This window comes from Manacus vitellinus, unplaced genomic scaffold (assembly GCF_001715985.3).
Source record: "Manacus vitellinus isolate BGI_N305 unplaced genomic scaffold, ASM171598v3 scaffold_25_pilon, whole genome shotgun sequence".
Lineage (NCBI taxonomy): Eukaryota > Metazoa > Chordata > Aves > Passeriformes > Pipridae > Manacus > Manacus vitellinus.
The window spans coordinates 7,618,542-7,630,016 of NW_021939882.1; positions in this window are offsets into that span (position 1 = coordinate 7,618,542).

Genomic DNA, 11,475 nt, shown 5'->3' on the forward strand with positions numbered 1-11,475 from the left:
GCCAAGGCATCGGTCCACACCTCACCTGTCAGCAGCCAATGCTATTCCTTTCATTTTTTTCAGACATATTAAAAATTTATCACAAACATTTAAAGAAGAAAAATGCACTGACTTTTCTGAAAGCAATTTGTTAATTAACATCAAAGGGATGAAATTTGCCTTGCATTGCCTGGTGAGTGGCATTCTTCCATCGTCCTGGTTGCCATGGGGATGAAGGAAACTCTTGTTCCGGGTCACTCCTAAATTTGCACATGAAAGCATTAGAGATTACTGCTGTCTAATCAAGTTATATGGAAAAGTTTAAAGGGAGGTACAATGTTTTACAGCCAGCAACCTTCAACAGAATAAAACACAATAGCTGCGAAAAAGGATTATCTCCTGCTTTTAAAAACATACTAGGAAAGTTCAAATTGGTATGAAAGCTTTTTCAGCCAAACAACTTGATTTTTTTTTTTTTTTAAAAAGCTATTTTACAAATGAGGAATGTAGAATAACATTTCTAATAGAGAATTAGTGTATGCAATGCCCAACTCCAGGGCTGGATTCAGCATAATGAATAAGGCATGTGCTATGCATTCATTAAATGATTTTATTCTTGAACTCCAGATTCTTCTGTGTCAAAGTCCTTGATATCATCACATCAGCGTTGAAGTATGAAAAAAATTGTTACTCTGAGCATGAATTAAATTCTCAAAAGCAAAGAAGTCAGGACTTGACACCAAATTCCAACAGGAAACCTCAGGAGAAGCCCAGATTTTGATGCAGATACTTCCTGGCAGCAGGGTCTGCAAGTGGCACATGCAGACTGTGTTGTGTCTGCATGCTGGAAGGTGCTCTGGGATGCTTTAGAAGATGTCAGGTGTATTCCATGGCACAGAGTACTTTATTTGAATGAGCTTGTATTTTCATGTCTGGATTAGTTTTGGTTTGGTTTGGTTTTCATTATTTTATTTATTTTTGTCATTACTTGGAGTTTCCAAATGTCATGGTTTAGGAGTGATGTTCTCCAATTTTGTGTTCCCACTGAAACCACTCCAAACCAAGTGCTGCTCACTCACTGCCCCCTCCCCACCCCTCCCCTGCAACAGGCTGGAGAGGAGAATGGGACAAATAACCCTGTCCTGGCTGGAACCAGGACACCAAATAATGTGTCAGTCATGTTAAATGCTGTTTAAATGGAAAGTTCTAGAGCTGTAACAGCAGTTGTTCAAACAGCTCCATTACAGAGCAGAACATTGTTACCTTAATTTTGAATATTTGTGATTTAAGAGTACTGTTCAGAGACTACAGCTGAAGAAACATAATGAGTTCTTCAAGTTATCTTTTAAATTCAATATAAACAAGAATATAGCATCCTTAATTATATATAAGGGTATTCTTGTTATAAAATAGCACTGTTGTCATGGAAGCAATCAAGACTCAGCAATAAGGAAACTGTGTTTGATTGACCAAAGCTGGTTTTAAGAATACAGTGAAAAAATATCCATTTTAAAGTAGCTGCTGAAGAAATGCATCTGCTTAAATGTTGGCTTATTTTTCAATACTAAATAGGAATTTTTCACTGCTAAAGCAAAGTATATGTTTTGTGATGGTACAAATAAGTACCACAAAAATGTAGAAGGAGACAGTGCCTACACATGTCTTTCTTGAAGAGGGCTGGACTCTTGTAGCAGAACACTGAGTTATACATCCATGTTTGCCTAGATATGAGGAAGGGTCAATTAAGAAGAATGTTTTACTCACATACATTCAGTAATCTGTATCTTTTATCACCCCATACTGGTAGGAGACTCACACCTAGAACTCTTGATTCTCCTTCTGATGTTTGCTTCTCAATTTGAGATTTTCATGTGTGATTCTCCCCTTCCTATGGAGCAGAAATATGCTCATGTCATGGACTAGTCTGTCTGATCTATTTGTCTGTTCTATGACCTAGGTCCAAAATTTATTTGAATTTAGAGGGCTTTTCTGTTCTTTGCCTTATTGGCTATTTTCAAGCTGAGTTTGTTGGTGAAATGACTTCTTTTATAAAAGTGCCCCTCACCACTTAGAAGCAAAGACATTCTGACATGAGTAGGCATATTTTCTATTCTTCAGTCCCAAAGTGTTTTGTCTACAGCAGGAACAAAAGTGATACCGTGATTTTAGCTGACCAATTGCACATCATGAATAATGCAGAGTGAAATGAATAACTCATCAGCAACTCTGATGTTGAGATTTATTCTCACCCAGGGTCCACTAATTGCGATCTGATTCATATAAAGCAGTCTGCTTATAAATGTGTTGTGAGCAGAGAAAGGAATACATTTTTAAAGAGTATATTCAATAATTTTAGCAGCCTGAGTTACAACTTTTCATTTAAATTCAAAATCCTGTTCTTATGCTGTGCCCTATTTTGATCTGAAATGATAAAATTAATTTTTTCCCTTATTCTGCATTTAAGAACCATCCATTTCCCAGTTCAGCTTTACAGCAAATCCCACTGTTGGTTACTTTTTAAGCACGCAGACAAAACAGTACTTTATGAAATGTATCAGAAGGACTAGATATTTACTGTGATTGTGCTCTCTCTCTCTGACATACTGAAGGGAGGAAAAGAGAAAAACATGTCATGGTCCCTTTAGCCCTTTTCACATCCTTGAAATATACAATTTTATATCATAAGCAATTGGCAATTCTGAGGCTATGAATGATGAATAACCATTGCATCATGTTGCATTTTTCATTTTTATTTTGAAATTGTGATTCTACACTCAGAATTGAGTATAGAATGGATATATTGATAATTTAATAGGAGATGAAAATAGTATTTTTTCTCTTAAATCAGTTCAAGTAAGAATTGTTACTTAATGAATGACTTTTAGAACATGCATTGTGAGGGAATGGAACCTGAGCAGCTTCCTAAAGAAACAGAGAGCACAAGAGATGAAAATGTTCTCGTGTTTGAGAAGAAAGATGGGGTTTAAAATGTAAGGGATAGAAAGCTGACAGCTGAGGGTCCAGGTTTTCCTTCAAGGGGCCTTCATCACATGGCTTCTTGGACACTCCTGTGGGAGAATGAGTGTGACCTGAATACCGTCTTCCTTCTTTCCTCCTGTGCTTTTCCCATAGCAGCAGGATATGGGGAGAGTTTTGAGAGGTGGGAGTGTCTTTTAGGGTTATTCACAGCACCCAGCAGTGAGGGACTTGGCTGGGGAGTCTTCAGAGGCTGCTCAAGAATCAGTGGAATGAAGTGTTTTCCTCCAGAGGTCACTGGGAGTATCAGCACCTGGTTCCTCTTGCACTGAAGTTGTGATCAATATATATATATATATCTTTTCACAGAAATTACTTAAAACATTTTAAACTCCTTTCATCCCTCTTTGTTCATATTCAGAGCAATTTTCACAGTGTCAGGGTGGCTATATCAAAAAAAAAAAAAAAAAGAGAGAGAGAGAGAATGTGGAGATGTTGTTTCTGTTTCTGTGCTCAGCAGCACCAGCCTCGTCCCATCTTTGCAGCCCCTCAGTGATTCATTTCATCCTTCCCAGAAGCACAGTAATGCTCCCCAGCTTGTCCTGATGAAGTCAGAATAGCAATGTTTAGGGACCTTGGTGACAAGTGACAGGTAGAAATGTAAGGATTTCTACTTCTTCATTATTGTTTTAAGGCTGGTACAGGTTTTGCAGCAATGTGAAAGTTCATTCCTAATAGGCAAGTGCTCACATCCCAAGCCTCAGGCTACAGTCAGACATAATTAACACTCTTTGACAGTCTCAGAAGGGAGTACAAAGACCATCTGAGCTGGGAAGGTTGAGAAACCCAGCTCCTGTTGCAGCTGAGACCTTCAAGGCTTTGCTTTTGAGGGACTTTGCTGAGAGAAGTGTGGAGAAGTCAGTACTGCTGCTGTCTGAGCTTTAGCTCTTCTGCTGGTAGTCTGGGTATTGGGAACTGTGACTGTGCAATCCTTCAGCAGCCTAAGAAACACCCTCCCCCTAATGTTAAGTGAATTATTAAAAGAATAAAAACGTGGCATATAAGTATCAAATGCATGAGAGCCTTCACAGTTCTTATTTAAATTAGTTTTGATTCTCATAAAAGAAAAAAAAAAGGGCGGAAAAAAATTGAAACAGCACTGTGTTACAGCATGAAATTTTTCTGGCATTGGTGAGCAGCCTGTGTTGCACCTCTCCCAGCCCTCATTGTTTTTTCCAGATTCGTTACAGTAATATTGCTTTTTCCAGTCACTGTATTGTTGTGATAAATTCATGCGTATTTTCGTCAGCCCCGAGTTTTGGCTTCGAGGAATCGATTCACGCTGGTGTTTTTCACAAATAAGCCATTCTAAGAACTTCAGAGAGAGAAAATAATTTTAGCTTTCAAAATGAATTGGCTGCTGAGATGAGGAGCTGGAAATGTCAGGTGTGGCACCTGCAGTTACCCTGGGCTTTCAGGGTCATGTGCAGGCGTGGAAGTGCAAAAGAGCCTGACTTCCAAAGGTGCTGGAATTCCTGAGGGTCGTTAGCATTTCTGATAATTGCTCTTGTTTTGTTTCTGGTGGCTATTTTAGGGCTGAATATTTAGCTCCTGAAAATATTTTATATTCCATTTAATTACTGAAAATAGTATATAATTTAGTTGTCTGTTTGAGTTCCTCTAAATGTTAACGAATTTTGTGAGATGTAAATCTTCAAAATGCTCAGAAAAATGAAACGATCTCTGGTAGCTGCTTGTCTTCTGAAACACTTGCAAAAATCTGGTGGACTGTCCAGTTTCCTAAAGATTTAATGGAATACAATCATTAATGATTTGTTAATTTTTCTTTTAAGTGTTTGGTTGTGTGTCAGGCTTTGAGAACTAAATGGAAACAGAAATATAAGGGAGTGCTGTGAAGTGACAACTGTTGCTCTACTGTGCTACACACACAGCATGTGTTGAGTTTACTCCGTGAATTTCCTGACAGGTTACATATTTCAGTTATTTTGCTTTCCTTAGTTCATTGGCCTGAAAAGCAGAAGTAAAACATCCAGCTTTACATGGTGGGCTCAAGAATCGTAGGTTTCGAAGTACTGCACTAACTTTTGAGTTACCTCTTGCTGTCACATTTACATCATTTCAGAGGCATCCTTCAGGTTTCTGCTCTGAACTCTTCTCAACTCATTCCTAGTGAAAGAGACTGGAAGTACACTTGTGAATATTAATATAATGAAATATAGTATTAAGGGCTAATCCAGTTAAATCTCCATTAGATTCTATAATTCTACCTACTTGTCATTCACCCAAAAGCAGATTTTACAGGCATAGCTTTTAAAATGCCTCAGGTTTGTTTTACACTCTTCTTTAGCCTCAGAATAAAGAAGGCAAAGTGCTGGTAATGTAGACTGAAATGAAATGTGTTTGTTTCTCTCAGCTTTTTTTCTGTCCTGCGTGGCTCCCAAACTGCTGTGTGCTTGGCACTAAATCCACATGAGAAAGTAGAGTTATATTGTGAAATGGCAGCAGTTACTGCAGCGTGGTTTCAGGACAAACTCACAGCTGTCAGCTTTTGGATCAGTCAAGTGTGGAGTTAGTGCAGGGAAAATGTTTAGCCTCAAGAGGGAGAAAGCCAGCTGCCATGTCCATTAGCACCCTTTGTTGACCATCCAAGAACACCGGCAGCATCCAAGGCAGCTTTGTCCCAGCTCTCTCTGCTGGAGGAAATTATTGGAAGATGCCCAGTAAATGGGCAGAGAATGGCATGGGGGAAAATAAGGCAGAGGTAGAAATGCATTTAGATTTTTGAGGTATAGGTTGTTTGATTCTTTGGACATCCTCAAGTGACGCTTAATTTGCACCGGTCCTTTCGCAGAGAAAAGGGATTATTGGAGCACCACAGAAGAAAAGAGGGTTACCCCCTTTGCCTTGCATGGTGAATGCAGAAAGAACAGGCCCCTCAAAAGGATAATCAACAAAATGTGCTAATATTTGAGCCAGCACTTTCAGAATCCTCAATTAGTTTTTTGGGGCTGAGGATATTGGGTGCTCAATCTGAGCACTCCAGCTGCACTTGAATTATCTGAGAGCGTAGATGCTTGGGATCTCCTAAAATGAGATCCCAGCTGTTTCTGGTTGATAAGTCTAAAATTAGCAATCACTTCTGACAATTTTATTTTAAATTAAAAATTAAGTACTTCCATTCATTATTTGTATTACATCATAGCACTTGGGAGCCCAGTCACAAATTAGGACATTACATTATTCAGTACCTACAGGCAAAGAACAAAAGATTGCCCATGTCCCCGAGATCTGACAGGTTAACTGCAAAACTATGTATGGGAAACAGAGTGAAGGATACAAGGATATATGAGATATGGTCCATCAGGATTGTCTCAGCATAACCAGCAGCATAAACAGTGGCAACTTCTTGCTTTATTTGTAAAAGGTTTCTGTTTGGTTGGTCGGTTTGTTTTATTTTTTCAAAGGGTAAAAGTTGAAGGAAAGATTAAAAAGAAACACAAGAGTAGCTCTTTTACCTATCAAGCTATTCACCTCTCATCCCCTGCATACAGTGCTGCAGTTGGGATGGACATTTATCCTTATCCCTGCCATGAGATGTGGCTGTGTTAGTTTCAATACACTACCAGTTGTTCTTTTCCTAAAATTTTAACAGTTTCCTCCTTTTTTTTTTTTTGGTGATTCTTCCTGGGACTATAATCAACAGATGAAGCATTATTTCTGTCTAGATTACAGTTGTTGAGTTGAATAGTAACATATCATAAGGCAAGACAGAGAAATTGCTATTGATGTCCAGATAAATATCACCCAATGAGAAATCTCGACTTTAAAAGTTAAGAGAAGCCAAGTACTAAGTAGAAAAACATACAGTTGACACTGTGATCAAAACTCATCTAATAAAGCAGTGCATTTGTATTCTACATTAATTTGCTTTTATGAGCTCTAGAGAGTGTTTGTGTGTGTGTACATACAGTTGTGTGTTTCCTGTATTGTGTGGATGGATGAAAACAAAACATACAGGGAAATATCTGAGTGCTTTGTTCTCCTTTTGTGTGTGCACTGCTATTATTCCCTGACTAATTCTTATTACAAGATTGAAGCATTGTATTTCAATCTGTGAAAAAAGAAAAACCATTGTTTAAAAAACAATGTAGAGGCAGGAATTTGAATTGTGACAGAACGTTGTACACACAAAGAACAAAATCCTTAACAGGTAGTTTGAGTGTGGTTGTGTCAAGTCTCCCCAGCACAGATGGTGCATCCACACTGCTATAAGCACACACTACATGAAGAGTATTTATATGTGTACTTATGGCAAAAGAAGAAATCACACTGACAATTCAGACAAAGAATTCTTGAAGAGCTGTTTACAGTTTGCTAGCACAAAGGAATAGTACAAAACCTCCTCTGGTATAGTAAATGTGAACACTCACCATTTCTTCAGCATTTTTACATTTAATTAATTTTTATTGATGAGACTGAGCCAGAATTCTGAATCTGATCATCATGTTTGGATGAGACTAGGAAACAGATGTGAATTTTAGCCTTCAGATATATCCCAGCTATCTGACTAGTCTGCTGGCTAATTTTTATGGTTTTAATCACTTCCTGAAGTATGTTACATACTTTTGATCTGGGCCACCAACATTTTGGCATTAAGCAATAAGGAATTATTCCTCTGTGGAGGTGCAGGTGCAATGAGGAATTATCCTGAGTGCTCATGGTTTTCTAAAGCAAATGAGACAATCACAGAATGTTGTACAAATCCACTAACAGCTGAGAACACCCCTAAAAATATCCATGTGAACATCTTACAAAAAGTGTTCTCACATGGACCCCAAAAGAGAATTTTTTAAATCTGGAAGTTTCTTGTAAAGCTCCATTTAAAACATTATCTTTACTTCAGACTTTCTTGTCTTCTGCAGGACCCTCTAGCCCTGAAAACCTTTCTTCTCCACCTACACTCCATATTCAGCTTGCTCTTGATTACAGTTATTTTACCACTGTAAGAATTCTACTTCCAAAAATACATATGAAAGCTTTTATTTCTGTGCTATTCAGCAGAAAATAACCACAGCATGGAGGCCACAGAAAATTGTGGATCTTGTTTCCTGCCTACTTGCATTAAACTGTAAAGAACTAAGGCCACCAAACCATTTGCAGCCACCTCTCTGTGCATCTCCTCTGGAGACTTGACATGGAGCTTTCTGTCTCTAACCAGCCCTTCCACTTGACTTACAAAAGCTGGTCATCTCCACACACCAAAACAACATTTTCTCTAATTACTTAAGCAACTCCAAACTGAACGTCTTTCACAATCACCTCCAGTGAGGGCCTGGTCCTGTTAGGAGGAAAGGAAAAAAAAAGGAAAAATGCAGTTCTGGCTTCAAATCCCTTGCTTTCATAAGCAAGATGGCATAATAACTTAAAAATATTTCTTTTCTAGATTATCAAGCCTTTGCTTGTAGTGGAGGGTGGTGAACCTTGAACCAGTCATAAAAAAAACATTTTCAGGAATGTTCACCAAAACTATCTGGTTTGGTCACTTCCCTGAATTTCCAGAGGAGATACTAATCCTGATCATTCTTCATTCTTGGAGAAGTGGACAATGACTAGATACAGTAAACTGCCAAAAGGTCACATTTATTTAGTTGAACTTTTTTTCTTTTCCCTTCAGGTATTAATATTTCTGGATTAACTGGTAGAGTAAGAAAGGGCTTGTAATGATTAATGTTTTTATGAAGTAGAGGCATAATCAGTGGTTATGCAGGAGGGTTTTTTGGCTATTCAACCAGCCCTGACAGCAAATCTCTCTCTTTTAAAATTTTCAAGGTATTGACATTTTGCAGCGGGAAAATGAAAGGGGTATTTTCCTCCATAGAGTTTAATTTTCAGCAGTTTCCTGCTAAGGGTGAAAGTTTTCCCTCAGCAGTGATCCTGAGCATCATTGTGGCTCAGTTTTGAGTGCAGGCTTGATTGGTGAAAGAAAGAAATGTCGTGTAATATCATTTGTATTTTTCTACTTGAATAATTTTTGAATGTTCTCCATTGTCCACCTTTGCAACCTGTTAAAGAGCTCCCCTTGTTCCCCAGCTGATGAGCAGCTTTTGCAGACAGTTCATTTACTCACCAGTCTCACTCCAGCCCAGCAACTCTTCCCCAGCCCTCTGAGTCCTTCCAGGGCACATTCACTGCTCTGTGTGGCACAAATTAACCCAAAGCAGAGGCTGTGATGGATGAGGCTTTCTCTGGACTCCCCTTTCCTGGATGCTTTGTTCATCATTTTGATGGAGTTAGAGATGTGAATTTATGTCAGAAAGGTCGTGTAATCTGATTTCTATCACTGTGCACAGAGATAGGTCTTTATCTAATTACCCCTGTGTAAAAGGAATGACTTTTTTTTTATGAATAGTGTATTTTGGAAATCCACTCAGTCTGGGTTTAAAGATTTCAGGAAATGAGAATGTACAAATTCACTTGATCGTTCTTTCCAGTGATTAATTGATGTTAATGTAACATGTCATTGGATTAGAAAAGGAAAAAAATATTCTGACATGGCTATAATAGGAAAATTCTCAGCTTCAGAAACAATAGATATTTCATTGTGTTTAATTTTCCTCTCATTTATGAGTTACTGGAAATTTTCTGATAAACTGAATTGGAATTGGATGGGTTCTAGTAGCTCAAGTATTTAAAGAATGATAAATTCTGTTAACTCTTCTGTTTACCACCTGAATAATATCAGAACAAGGAGGCTGTTGATTTTAGATAGATATATACATATATATATAATTTTTGTTTGGGTTTTATTTTCATTTTTGTTCCCTGTAATGGGAGTAATAGAAATAAGTGATAGCTGTGGGGAGTTTTTTTGCAATTTTTTACAATCTTGTAGCTATATTTTCAATAGAAAGATGCACATAAACACCAACATAAGATGTATATTTAGGAAACAGCAGTTTCTGCAGAGGAGAGCCCTCTGAGATTTCAAAATCTAACTGAGGTGTTTTAAGTAATGTTTAGGTTTTGAACTAAGATTTTGCACAGGATAAATTTCTCTGCCAGAGGTGGAACTTGGGTGAACTTCTACGAGTGTTTAATAAATAATATTAAAAAATAAATCTTTATTGTGTCATTCAGAATTTGAAGAAAAAAACCAAAACCAACCCACCTGTCAGAAGAGTTTATTGCTCTAAATTTGATGATGTCTTCCTCACAAACTGTTATTTTTTTTCATTTGAATGAAAAAATATCATGTATTCCCCCAATTTAAAACTTGTGAGATCAAGCAATTTTGTGGATTTTCTTCATCTTTTTATCTTTAATAATTTTCTTGCTGCTGTAGAGAAGATAGTAATATAATGGGCAAAACATTCTGGGGAAAGCATCTAAAATTTCAGATGGTGATAGAAAACCCCTGAGGAAAAAATATTTCCATCACAAAGTGTTCCCTTTTCAAGGAATCTTTGAAGTCTGTCATAGGACCCAACATTCAAAAATCTTCCTGCTTTGTTTCTTTTTTAAATTAATCATTTGAACATTTTTTGGGGCCTTCAAATGTTTACTGGGTGATTATTAAGACACTGAAGTACTGAAGCAGACTCATGAGGCTACATATTTACCCTCATAGCCTTTTCATATTTTATTTTGACAAACCATCAATTGGAATTTTTAATTCCAACTATTCTCAAATGTTACAGCATTTTTACACAGTATATTATCAAAGTATCGAGTCCTTTGATAAGGGTAATTAAACATGCCAAGTTTGTTTCCACAGCCCTAAGTCTGCAGTTGCTTAGTCTTTCCTTCTGGTCCATGACTGACTTCAGCTCAGTCTATTTATTTACAGCAAAGCCAATGGCAATGCCCAATCCCCTTCTAAATGGTGGCATATTTATCATCAGAATGTATGATAAACAGTTATTTTGGAACAGGTAATAAACCAGGGGACACTAGAAAGTGTAATCACAGATAAAAAAAGGTCAGTTTTACATTGATTTTTGATGCGAGTTGTCCGGTTGGAACAGGAGTTTTATGTGTCCTTTATTTGGGATGACAGAAGAAGAAGAAATAAAAAGGGCATCCCTATTTATTAGAAAATAATATTTGAATAAGTTACACAATAAGATTTTTTTTTAAAAGCTTAAATGTAGTATAAACTTTGTGCACTTTACTGTTTTTTTCAATGTAGTTTAAATGTTTGTGAGGTTTTACTAACTCATACCTGCCACGTAGTGAGTGTTTGTTTTGAAAGGACTTATACTTTGAATTAGATCCCAAATGTTGTGCTTGTGGGATCATTTTCCCTGTCCTTATGGTTGGCATTGAGTAAGGTGGTTTTTTTCTTTTTCCAGCCAGGGAATGATAAGAAAGTCTCTTAACAGTCTGTAATTGTCTTGGTTTCACAACAGAAGATCTGTTTTGTGACACACACATAGGCTGATCCTTTTTATTTTTTTTCTCCCTGTCTGAGAGTGCTGAAATTTCCCACTGTTGTGCCCT